The 12,355-nt window shown below is 31.9% G+C and overlaps 1 protein-coding gene across 2 annotated transcripts in view; it reads right to left on the minus strand.

The window, feature by feature from the left end:
• LOC106715846 (ion transport peptide-like) overlaps positions 1-12,355 on the minus strand; it is a 53,931-nt gene that overhangs the window by 21,272 nt on the left and 20,304 nt on the right. The window contains exon 1 of one of the 2 annotated variants that reach the window (XM_014509201.2): positions 10,472-10,636. The exons of the other annotated variant lie outside the window; for it this stretch is intronic. The gene's annotated coding sequence lies outside the window, so the exon portion shown is untranslated. Of the gene's footprint in view, positions 1-10,471; positions 10,637-12,355 lie in introns of those variants that run through there. 2 annotated transcript variants of the gene reach the window in all.

The raw sequence follows: 12,355 nt of genomic DNA on the forward strand, positions 1-12,355 counted from the left end.
TCCAATATCTCATCAAGGACGAATTGACCTAAATACAGCCGGCCTGCATTTATTTTATGACTAGCTGTCGCCCGTGACTCCGTCCGCGCGGAATTAAAAAAAAAACTTAATAAGTATCATATGTGTTTTTCCAGAGTATTTTCTATATCTGTGCCAAATTTCATCAAGATCCGTTGAGCCGTTCCGAGATCTTACCTTACCTTCAAACAAACAAACATCCATCCGTCTAAACATTCGTATTTATTAAATAATGAGACGCAATAAAAAGTTTTTTTTAAGTATTTTTACCATTATTTAACACACACTTTTTGTCACTCATAGTAAGTAATGCGTTTACTATTTATAGCTTTAACTGTTTACTCATACTTCGTGTACATGGAACGTAGTCGGGGAAAATGTGGACAATACCTACATAAATAGGGAAATACTTATGACAAAATTTATTTATAGGCTTTCATTAATAATTGTAGTGACTAATTTACCTTTTATTGTATACGAATATTTAAGCAAACATTATACCCGTTCTTACTAAAATTGCGCGGTAAAGCTATTTTTACCACTAATAAAAAACTTTTGAAAAAAATTCTCTCCATTTTGCCTTTATCCTTATTTTCAATTAGAGATTTCAAATAAAAAAAACTGTCATATGTCATTGCTTTTTTTTTATTTTCAAAAGGCAAAGGAAACAATTGACATTCAGCCAAGGCAGAATGTACGAAGATAAAGTTTCGTATTTAATTGTATCAAGACATGTTGGCAGGCAATGGACTCACCAAGAATGTCGACCGTGGCCTGTGTAGGAAAGCGTAGCCGATCGTCCAACAGGAAAGTGAAATATATATATTAGTGATAGCAATTCAAATCCAGTTTATATACATAATGTTGGAATGAATCGCGTACTGTCGTATGGTTAGTACATGGTTGATTTTCCCCGCTTGTCGGTTTGCGTGTGTGCGTTGGCTCGAGTTTCACGCTCGCATGTCCATGTGCGAGTCAACTGTGCCAGACTTCTTGGCAACGCGCGCAATTGCAACGCTTAGGGCTTGTCTATATTTGAATTATTTTTGATTATTACAAACATAAAATTTTCACATTTTTAATTCAATCTAGGTAAGTACTTTTAAGTACTATTATCATATAAGTACTTTACTTTAAGTAAGTTACATTAATTTGAATTTGATTGTTACTGATTTAATATCTATATTGTCACAATGTTCTTTCGTCAAGGAAACGATTTCAAAGTAGGGCAAAAAGTTAACTAAACCATCAAAACTTCATTAAACATGAAAGAAAGAAAACAATAGACTACTTGAATGATTTTAAACTTTTTTAAACTTGACAACATTATTTTATTTATAAATTTATGTTTAAATATAGAGTATACAAATAAATGTGATGTCTAGACGCGTCCTATAGTTAAACAAGCGCTCGTGTGTGGCAAGCAACAGTATGGCGTCTTCACTCAGACAAGTCGACGCCGCACAGACCAGAGACAATGTGTGTTTATTGCACCGACACACTCGTGTAGACGCGATGACATTTATATTTATGGTGGGAAACGTTGAATGAACCATATGGTAATGGCTAATTGAGAACGGCCAAGGAATTTGTGTCGCATCAATTACGGCACGACTTTATTTTTATAAGCTTTTTTTAGTATTATTTTATATTTTGTCTGTATACAATATTGTAGCTGGCCGAAAATTAAAAATGTTTTTTTTTTTATTATAGACAATTTTATATTTTTAATTAGATTACTCATAGAGTAAAACATTAACTTTTTAAATGTGTCAAATGGAATTGGCGCGAAGTAAATCCGAGTGGAGGAAATCGACGGTGGCGGACTAAGATTTAATTAACCGATACCGCAATACCTTTCACTGAAGCTTATTAATAACTGGGTGTGAGAGCAAAGCTTCGAAGGAGGGGCTTGTCTATTTAAACTAAATGTTACGCCCTTTACAAGTAACTCTACTTGCAATCTTTAATTGCTTCGGATTAGTTAATACACATTTGGTTTTAGTATATTATTTCAGCGACGTGAAATTAACTTAATCGCAATTTGTAATTAAGGTATTATGACGAAAGTGGTCCATTAATGAGAGTACCTATGTATGCATCTGAGTTGCCATTTAGCAATTCTAAATATATTTAATGGAAGACTGATCTTTAATACCAGGTCTTCCATAAAATTTCAACATTGATTCATCGATCTTAATTTTTTTCGCTATGACCCGTTTCGAAGTATAGCAATAGTTACATATTGAATTTAGAACGATCAAATTGAATACATGTAACATTTCAATGTTTTTAATTTAAAAACACGTCTAAAATAGAACATAATTTATTGTACGATTATAAGAGGTTAATGACCTGTTAATTGAACTATTGGAAATCTAAATTATTGTATATTTATCCGACAGATGGCGGTGCGACTTTTGGCAGACGTCGTGGTGTAAAATTAACTGTCCCCGCGACATCCGAGACACGAGGGCAGACGGAACACAGCGTCCTTCTCCAGATTTACAACAAAATCACAAATTTTTCGGACAAGATTTAAATATATCACAAGATACTGAATAATCTGAATTTGTGTTTTATAAACTAGAAGATTATAAATTAAATACATACATAATATGTAAAAATTAATTAAAAAATTTATCGACTTGAAGGGAAAGTAATTTTGATACTAAACCTCGTTACAAATACTGAATGTAAATTTCGATAGTCACTTTATAATTTGTAAAGTAACAAAATTTATAGAATTAATTAAATTGGATGAACGTCTGTTAAATCATTTACAAAGATTTGGATATAATTTCTAAACTTGTCTTGCAATGTGTGTACATGCGTCGAGAAAATAAAAGGTGATAACACCAGGAGGCATAGATTTTAAAAATCTAGCGTTCTATCGGCACACTTGTTGAATGCAGCACATCTCGCTACACGGATCGTATCTCGATACTTCATGGTACGTCATTGAACGTAAATTGAGACGAAAGGTGTTAACACTATGACAACATATATTACCTTATTAAGATCTCGAAAAAAAAGTTCATTATATAAATTAATGTTTCATATAGTTGTATAGATTTTATTGACGTAGTCAAATTGCACACAAAGGCACCTTTTTTTTTACACTTAATCTGCACATAACGATGCCATTTAATAGCTTTGTGCCGCAGTTAAATATTAAAATAGAAAATGTTTTATAATACAGGATCCAGATATAGTTGTGCCAGTACTGTGCTAAATCCTCAACTATAATTGTCAAACCACAACTTCTTTAGTTTCGGTAGCTTCATTGGTTTACTTATTCGTGGTTTACTTACTCGTAAAAATATTTAATAAGTTGTGGTCTCATAAAAGTTGAATACTTTCATTGTTCTGAGAATAATACTTTGTTTGGAAGTATTTTCTGTTCTTATATATTATCTTAAAAATTTGTTTACTACATTTTATACATAAAAAATCCAAAGGGTATGAGCTAAGAACTATCATTCGGTAACACATTCAACGCTACCATGATTTTAAAGTCGCGAGACAAGTAATCGGCACTCAATGTGTTAAGTTCTAAGAAGAACAATTGTCAACTCATTCATGTCTCTACCAAGCTGGAGCCTACCCTAAGTTAAGGTTGACTAGTCCTTAGTTAACCACTCTCGTTGTGCGGGTTGAGTTAAAGCGTAGCAAGTTGCAATATAATGTTTTCCTTCATTGTAGGAATGTTAGAGTCTTGCGTCCGATGAAATTAAACAGTGTTATAATCATAGTGTTTAGTTTCCTGATATCTAGAGGTTACGTTTACACAAATAAACAATTGAGAAGCGTCGTTGGCAGACACCCAAAAGGATACTAACCTTACTGCATGACTAGTATGACTAGTCAATACAAGATGGAGCCACTTGATTTTATATTTCCTCAGACTTCTAGACTCGTTTAAATACAAAATGTTGCCAACTAATTTGATTTACGATTTAATATTTATAATTCATACTATGTAAATTCGGTGATTTCGTTATATTATATACTGTTAATAAAATCTTTTATAAACTTTTCAACAATTTCGAAAACGACTAAAGTTTAATTGAAATTAGTAATTTAATTTCCCGCTTTTTAGACATTGAAACTCCATAATAAAATAAAATGGCCAAATGTAATCATAGATATATAATTAAAATCAACATTTAAATTTAATTATTAAAATCAATTGAGATTATATTTCAATCGCTAAAACATCAAATCAATTTTCTTAATGTTTTCGAATCGATTAATCGGTGCATTCGATTTTATTTCAATCGACTAGAGATTAGTGATAAATCAATTTAAGCCACTCGATTCGATGGCGTCCAATGATTTATTCGAGTGTTTCTGTCGTATCGAGTGAATCATACGTGAGATATAACGTATTTATTTACAGTGTTCCTCGAAAACTGAATAACGATTGCCCGCTGATTTAGAGGCGGTCAATCGACGTATACCCGACCACTGAGTCGTAACACTGTCGAGTACAGTAACTCGAAAAATAATACATTTATTCATAACTTGATGTTGTATATTACGCCGCTGATTGTACGGGACTAAACGAATGGCATACTATCAAAATGATAAATTTTATATTACTCGGAAATAAAAGATATATGTAAGAGTTTATGCAGTTATTTTATTCTTTTCATGTCTGGATTTAATTTTAACAACTTGAAAGTGACTTGGTTAGTTTCATTTTTATTTAGCATTCAATTCTCTAACATTATTAAATACAATAAATTATGTATTCCTATATATGAAAGATATTTAAAAAACGATTTATTGGTTATTAATTAAACAAATAACTGTTAAATTAAAAAAATAAATAATCCTCGTCTATTTTTAGTATTTTTGATACGTTTTATCTTTTGTAATTTCGCTTTATTGAGTAAACAAAAACTGTAGACAACCTGTCTAACAATCTTTATGAATGGAAATAAGTTTTAAATTACTTAAGCTATTAAGATAAGTGGTAAACGTTTTAAGTTACTTTTTATCTTATTTCAAAGCTTTGTGCAATACTCTAAAATCTAATCTCACAACGAAAAGACAATGATTTGAAAACTATATTAATATATAAAACATAGATTTTTGAATTACTTGAGTTCTTTTATTATATTATTTTTATTATCATCTATACTATAAGTCCCCACTGAGGGACTCGAAGCCTACCCTAAGTTAGGGGTGACTAGGTCATAGTCAACCACGCTGGCACAGTGCGGGTTTATTGACTTCACACACTTTGAATTTCTCCGTAGATATGTTTGTATGTTCTTGTATGTGCAGGTTGCATTACGATGTTTTCCTTTATCGTAAAAACGTCGGATAAATGTACATATGTAAATCGAAAAACACATAAGTACATGGTGGAAATCAAACCCAGGATCAGGAGAATCAAATGCTTAACCCCTGAGCCACCGATGCTATATACTTGAACTATATAATTTGAATACTTGACCAAAAATATCTTGACCTTCCACAGATTTACGACGAAAACCATTAAGAGTGTTAACTTACAGTCCCTGATACTCTTCACTTATCGACTTGGTAGTTGGGTAGGTCAAATGTCAACAATATAAGGATTAGTCTTTAGTGAAGATACGACAGCGTATATCTTAACACTCGTAAGACATTTTTATAGCAACAATAGAAGAGCATTGTACTAAATTTAACGTACGTTTGTGGGTACTAAGTAATATCTTATCTATCTATATATATAAAAGAAAGTTGTGTTAGTTACACCATTTATAACTCAAGAACGGCTGAATCGATTTGACTGAAAATTGGTGGGCAGGTAGCTTAGAACCAGGAAACGGACATAGGATAATTTTCACCCCGTTTTCTATTTTTTATTCCGCGCGGACGGAGTCGCGGGTAAAAGCTAGTTAATTTATAGATTAAAAAAATCAACTATATCAACACTGAATATCGATCAACGCTTATATGCCCTTAGAGGAGCTCGATCCTATCCTATTTTAAGGGTGATCACTGAATATAATCATATCAAAATATGAAACACGTTATTTTTTATGGCTAATTTGGTTATTTTCTAGTTATGTATCAATGTTATATAACATAGATAAGTAGAGGAAGTGCATAGTAATATAAGTACCGCTCCGCTTATCACTATAGTCGCACCCTATGCTTGTCTAGTGACAAACTCATCGCTTCCGCGTACTCATATCGAGTCGGAGTTGGTTTACAAATGCCTCACGTGTGACGCGAGTCTTGTGTACATTGGTTAAACTAGTCGATGTAGAATTTCTACCTTTTATTAACTTTCACTTTATTTAGTCGAAAACTATAATTTCGAGTTAAAATTACAATTGCCTAGTGTTCGATGTATTTTATAAAGCTAATAAATACTTCTTTTGGACTTGAATAAAAATATAAGAAGAGATTTAACTTTTACATGTGATGCGGTGTAATAAATCGTTATTAAAGTTCTGTTGTGTAAAGCCCTCGTTACGATTAGAAATATACAATTATTGTAGAGCATACATATAGGAAAAAGATTTAAAATAAAGTTTTCTGATATTGAAGCTTAAAAACTTATGTAAAAGCTTTTTCTGAAAGTTCTATTGTGTATTAATAATCTTATTATGGCATAAGAAGACATGTTATCACAAAATTGAAATGCTGTAACACATAATAAATACATATAGTTGTCAATGGGACTAAAAGATATGACAATATATTTTTGCAATAGAGTTACGTGGTTACTCTACATAAAGTTAAAATATAAAGATGAAGCTTATTTACGTCCAACTTTAACATGAGTTGTGACGTCATTGGATTTAATAGTGACGTATTATGTTACATGTGGGCATTGACCCAATTAATACGATAACTAGAGTATGACCACCTACTCGTATATGACTAATACTGGGTATTCAATAGTTAAGGGGATTTTACACATGTGTTGAGAGTTGAAAGTCACCATCACACTATCCTTATCCGACTCATATAGGGTCAGTGCACCAGTCTTCCGTCTTCCAAATCAATCTATCTTCAGTCATCTCAGTCGTCGCTCTATTCTTGATCATGGAATCTTTTACGCAATCCATCCATCTCTTCCTGTCTCTATATGTGTACTCCTTCATACACTTAAATTTCTCCTCGTCACATGAGATTCTTCCATCCACACCACGCTAATTACTTTTTAATTTCTCTACCACAAGTTTCACTTACAGACTTCCTCTAGTGTACTCATTTCGTATCTTATTGATTCTTAAGGACTATACGATTTTTAATGATGAACTAAATAAAATAACGATTCTTATTTGTTATTCTCTTTTTATCATTAGTTTGTTTAAGGATAGCTTATGCTTCAAATGTTCCATAGAACACACCTTAGTCATTAAATTACAAACAAATTAATGAAAGAAAAGAAAGCGGAAAATTTATTTATAATGATAATTAATTTAAATTGTGTCTATAAATCTTTATAATTATCATTAAAAATAAATATAAATTTAATAATAAATAATAAAAGATTCGTTATTAAATGTTATTAATAGGGTGATTAATTTTTAAGAGCATCGTGTCCTATCGGATTTCGAACAGGTGTTCGGTCATATTTAAATGAAGTCTGAATTATGTTCAACTTATTAATTAATTAAATTTGGGCGCATAAATATAATTTGATTGATTTTTATAGTGACAAATGCACATTATATGCTAAATAAACACCTGTGTTCATGTCTGGTTTTATGCTAATTATAAATTTTCATATTATGAATATTTTAGTTAGTTAATCGTATGAAAAAAGTCTATAGTAAGATGTTATATGAAACTTGTCTTCAGTTGTTTACTTATTTAAGCATTATTAGAGTAATCAAAGTTGTATTAGGGAAGTTATTTGAAACTTTTATGTACAAAAATTAAACTATTCATATAATTATGTTGAGCAAAACTTCCTATTTTAATTATATGTCAAGGCGAAAACTTTCAACTTGGTCAGCGATTTAAATAAGATTAATAGAATGTCATAAAGCCATGCAATTTTCATCATTATCTTCGTCACAATAAAGTCTAAAATTGCATGGAATTACTTAACACAAATTAAACTATCATGGTAAGTTCTACTCGTGATAATATTAGAGATATTTTTTTAATATAATGAACTTAATATTTTATGTAATATTACTGTTACATAAATTTTAAGTTAAATTAATTTATTAAAATTATTGCTCTATCTGACATTAAAAAGTCAATACAATTTGATTATGCAAAATATATCGAAGTAAAATAATTTTTATTTTTAAGGTAAAAACTAAAATCAGTGATAGTATATCGTTGATGTCTTTTACACTGCGACATTGTCACTGATAGTGCGCACGGATGTCTATACATGTATGTTATAATAGTTTTTGTCCGCTACTTCGTAAGCGCGGTCTTTAAAAAAAGCTTATTAAGTAGCCTATATGTTGTTCCAGACTGTGTTCTACAACTTTAGTAAAATTCATCGAGATTCATGCAGTCGTTCTGGAGATACCTTCTAACAAACATCTATCCATCCATTCATACACCAAATAAAAGATGTTACGATTTCAATTATTTTCATATTTAAAAAAGTTTTCTGTCAGTTCAATATTTCATTATTTAGTATAAAAAAGTACTAAGTTTATTATTTAAGTATATCTTATAAAATGAATAGTCTTACTCGTACATGAATAAATAATATATTAAAATAAAAAAACAATAAAATATTTAAACATTACATATTTCATTTATCCAGAAAAAGTGCAATGCATTATTTAACTTAAGTCATCCAAAGGTGACAACCCTATTGATATGCTAATGCGAAAAGTTGACTTATGTCCGTCCCACATCACCATATTGCATGACTCAAAATCAATAATTGTTTAACAAATATAACGACCATGTTTTCACGGATCAAGTGCATAACCTAAAAAATAATAATCGTAATATTTAATCTATCTGTTAAGCTTCAAATTAGATAATTAAGAAGTAAAATTTAAATTACACACTTTCGTAATTTCTCTTTTAGTTCCTTTGATTACATTCTGTAAATCTCAGTTCCCATTTTTGGTTGCACTTTATTACCGTTGGTAGAATAAAGAAATGTAACCTAGAAATACTTCCTAATCCAGAGCACAAAAGTGAAGTGAAGAAAAGCCTCTTAATTACCTTAAGGTCTTTTGTGAGGGTAAGTTCCCTTAGTGTTTCTCATTTCATTTACAACCCAAAATGATATTTTAAAACTTGAGTCTTGATTAGATGTCAAACTTTATGAAACACTCCATCTACAAGTTATAATATATATACCATATATATAATATATATATATACCATTGATTTATATATGTTTTTATCTCTCTCATTATCACTGAATATATTGAGATAACAAGATATTATTTTTGTAAAAGTACTGGTAACTATCTACTATTTTTCTTAAATATCAAAGTTCTAAAATATATTCAAAGTAATGACATTACATTGTAAGGGATAGGAAAAATTTACATGCATAAAGATTAAATTGTTGTCAAAACTCCTTATCAAAATTCTTTCATGCATCGCACGTATGACCAGGTTATGTTGGATTACTTACAACATAAGAGATAAGAAGTAAATGTATATTATACATATATACGACTCTACAAACATTATGGGCATATATGAAAAGATTTAGTTGGAAAAGAGTTGGAATAATGAAGTTTTTCAATTTATTAAATGCCAGATACATTGAAAAAACTTAATTAGACTGCAAGATTTAATCTCTTTTATCTCCTTAAAAAAAATCAGTGTTTATCACAGGTTACAAAGTTTTTTTTCTGTGATGGATTTAACAGATGATGTAAAAAAATATGGTTCATGGCTTTAATTAATTGAATTAAATCTTTAATTATTAACTCTGCAACTTTTATTGTATTAAATGCAGATAGAAATGTCAATATTTATCAAACAAATAAATGATATATTTCTAAACCCAATGCTAATTCTCAGATAAATCCGTGATAACTATGAAGTGTGACAGATTATAACATATTTTTTACCTTTCTCGGGATATGAAATATCACCGCGATAACTTTATCCCACCTATCGCCTACAGTGCGATTTGCGTAAGAGATAACAGAGATCGTGGTCAGATAACATCCGATCTTCCGATAATCCGAACCAATACAAAGTACGAACTACAAGCAAATAAGACGCTTATGCAACAAAACTTAACCAAAAAATATACGAATGTACTGGTCGGTTGCGAATGCAACTGTATTATGTCACTGGTCGGTTATAAAAAATCAAGGCCGGAATTAAATTAAAAAACCGTATGTCACACGCGTGTCCAGCGCGACCGCGACGTAATCAGATGTGGAAGAGGAGCCGGCGGTGACAGGCGCGCGGTGCGGCGGGCGTCGGGTTACGGTCGCGATGGACACGTCGCCGACCCCCGAGATACAGTGAAAATTATTTTACTCACAGTTTATACGGTAGAGAACGATGTACACAAAACACTTTCGCGCGTTCGTACTGCGGGCGGCGAGCGGCTAGCGGCAAACGGCGAGCGGAGTATGGACGGCGGGTACGGTCACTTTGAACACACTCGTGCGAACTGAACAGCGTGCGTTTAAACTTTGAGTCGTTCGGTCGCCGGTTCAAGTATATATGGGGCGGTAAACGCCGCCATTGGCCGGGCCTCGACGCGCCCGCCGTACGTCACGCATACGTCACGCGTTCACTGGAAAGCCTACTATTTTTTTATTAGTAAAAAGTCGCCCATCTCCCACCTGTTGTCTACCAAAGTGAGGCATCTGAGTGTTTGACCTCCACTTTGGGTTCCATCGGCCGCGGACGACTCGGTAGTGACCGTTTGTGAAACGATGCTTTAATTGACTCGTTTTATGGAAATTTTTATGACATACAAGTTGTATGATTAAAACGTTTCCAATAATAAAAAGTTTATTTTTTTCTATAATTACACTGTTGTTCGTTTTACGGAAAAATTAGACATTGTTTTTTCCTATAGATTTTTTCCATTCACTACCTGACCAGTATAAGTAAGAAATCAACTTAAAAGAGCATTAAAAATTATTAGACTTAAAAGAGTATTAAAACGCGGACTTTTCATCTCCAAATATCGGTTTTCAGTTTAAGGTTCAAGGGAATAAATACGTTAATATTATAGTGAAATAAACTTCTATGATTGTAAAAAACACATTTTTCTAAGCTAAGTATAACTAGCACAGAAAAATACATGTTGATTTTTTTTAGTTGTTTATTCGGAAATTCAATTGCATCAATTAACTAAACTCAGCGAGGAATAAGTATATTATATCTCTATATATATATAAAAGAAAGTCGTGTTAGTTACACTATTTATAACTCAAGAACGGCTGAATCGATTTGACTGAAAATTGGTGGGCAGGTAGCTTAGAACCAGAAAACGGACATAGGATAAATTTTAACCCGTTTTCTATTTTTTATTACGCGCGGACGGAGTCGCGGGTAAAAGCTAGTTTATTATAAATTAAAACATCACTTGAAATATTTGACTGACTTAAACTGTATTTCAATTGAGGAAAAAAAACATATGAACAGATAAAAACCAAGCAGTTTCTGGTGTGCAATAAAAGTAATAGTTCTCTGTTTTCAAGCAAATAAAACGAAAAAAATAACGTAAACATTTTTCAACGTGTTAATAATTTTTTTCTAGAATCGCTACCGAGCAAGTTTCTGTCAGCACTTTGATAATGTTTGTACTGAGTATAGTCCGACAAATTAATCTGACCCGGTGGGCAAAAGTGGAACTAACTTACAATGTCAATAAAGTAACACAAGATCCTTGTTAGACTGCAGCTGCCTCACAAATCTCATTTTCTATATTATACTAATTTTATAAATACGACTGTTTGTTACTGCGAAGCGGAACTCCATGAAATTTGGTAAGCATACATGTAGAACGTAGTCTGGAAGAATACATAAGCTGCCTATGATCTTATTGAAATTTGGCACAGGTATAGATTTTTTTTCCGCGCGGACGAACGACAACTTACATAGCTAGTCTTACATATTTTCAGACAAAATTAACTACGACAACAGTGCCTTCCACACCGGGCCAGATAAATTTCTCGTATTATATTGACATTTCGGGTGAGAGGGCTTGCCAGTTACCTGCGACTCCGTCTGATGCAATTCAAGCGCTCTCTTGGCATACGTCTCTAGCATGTCTACGTTGAGAATAGACAAGTAATTTTTTTTCGGTTGCAGCCTTGTATAGTTGACCGCTTTTTATGCAACGCCGGTGTCAAGGTTTTTAGTTTTAGATTTTGTCTATGAGTTTGTAAAGTGAATTGATTTTTACGTC

The sequence above is a fragment of the Papilio machaon genome, chromosome 16 (genome assembly GCF_912999745.1).
Source record: "Papilio machaon chromosome 16, ilPapMach1.1, whole genome shotgun sequence".
NCBI lineage: Eukaryota > Metazoa > Arthropoda > Insecta > Lepidoptera > Papilionidae > Papilio > Papilio machaon.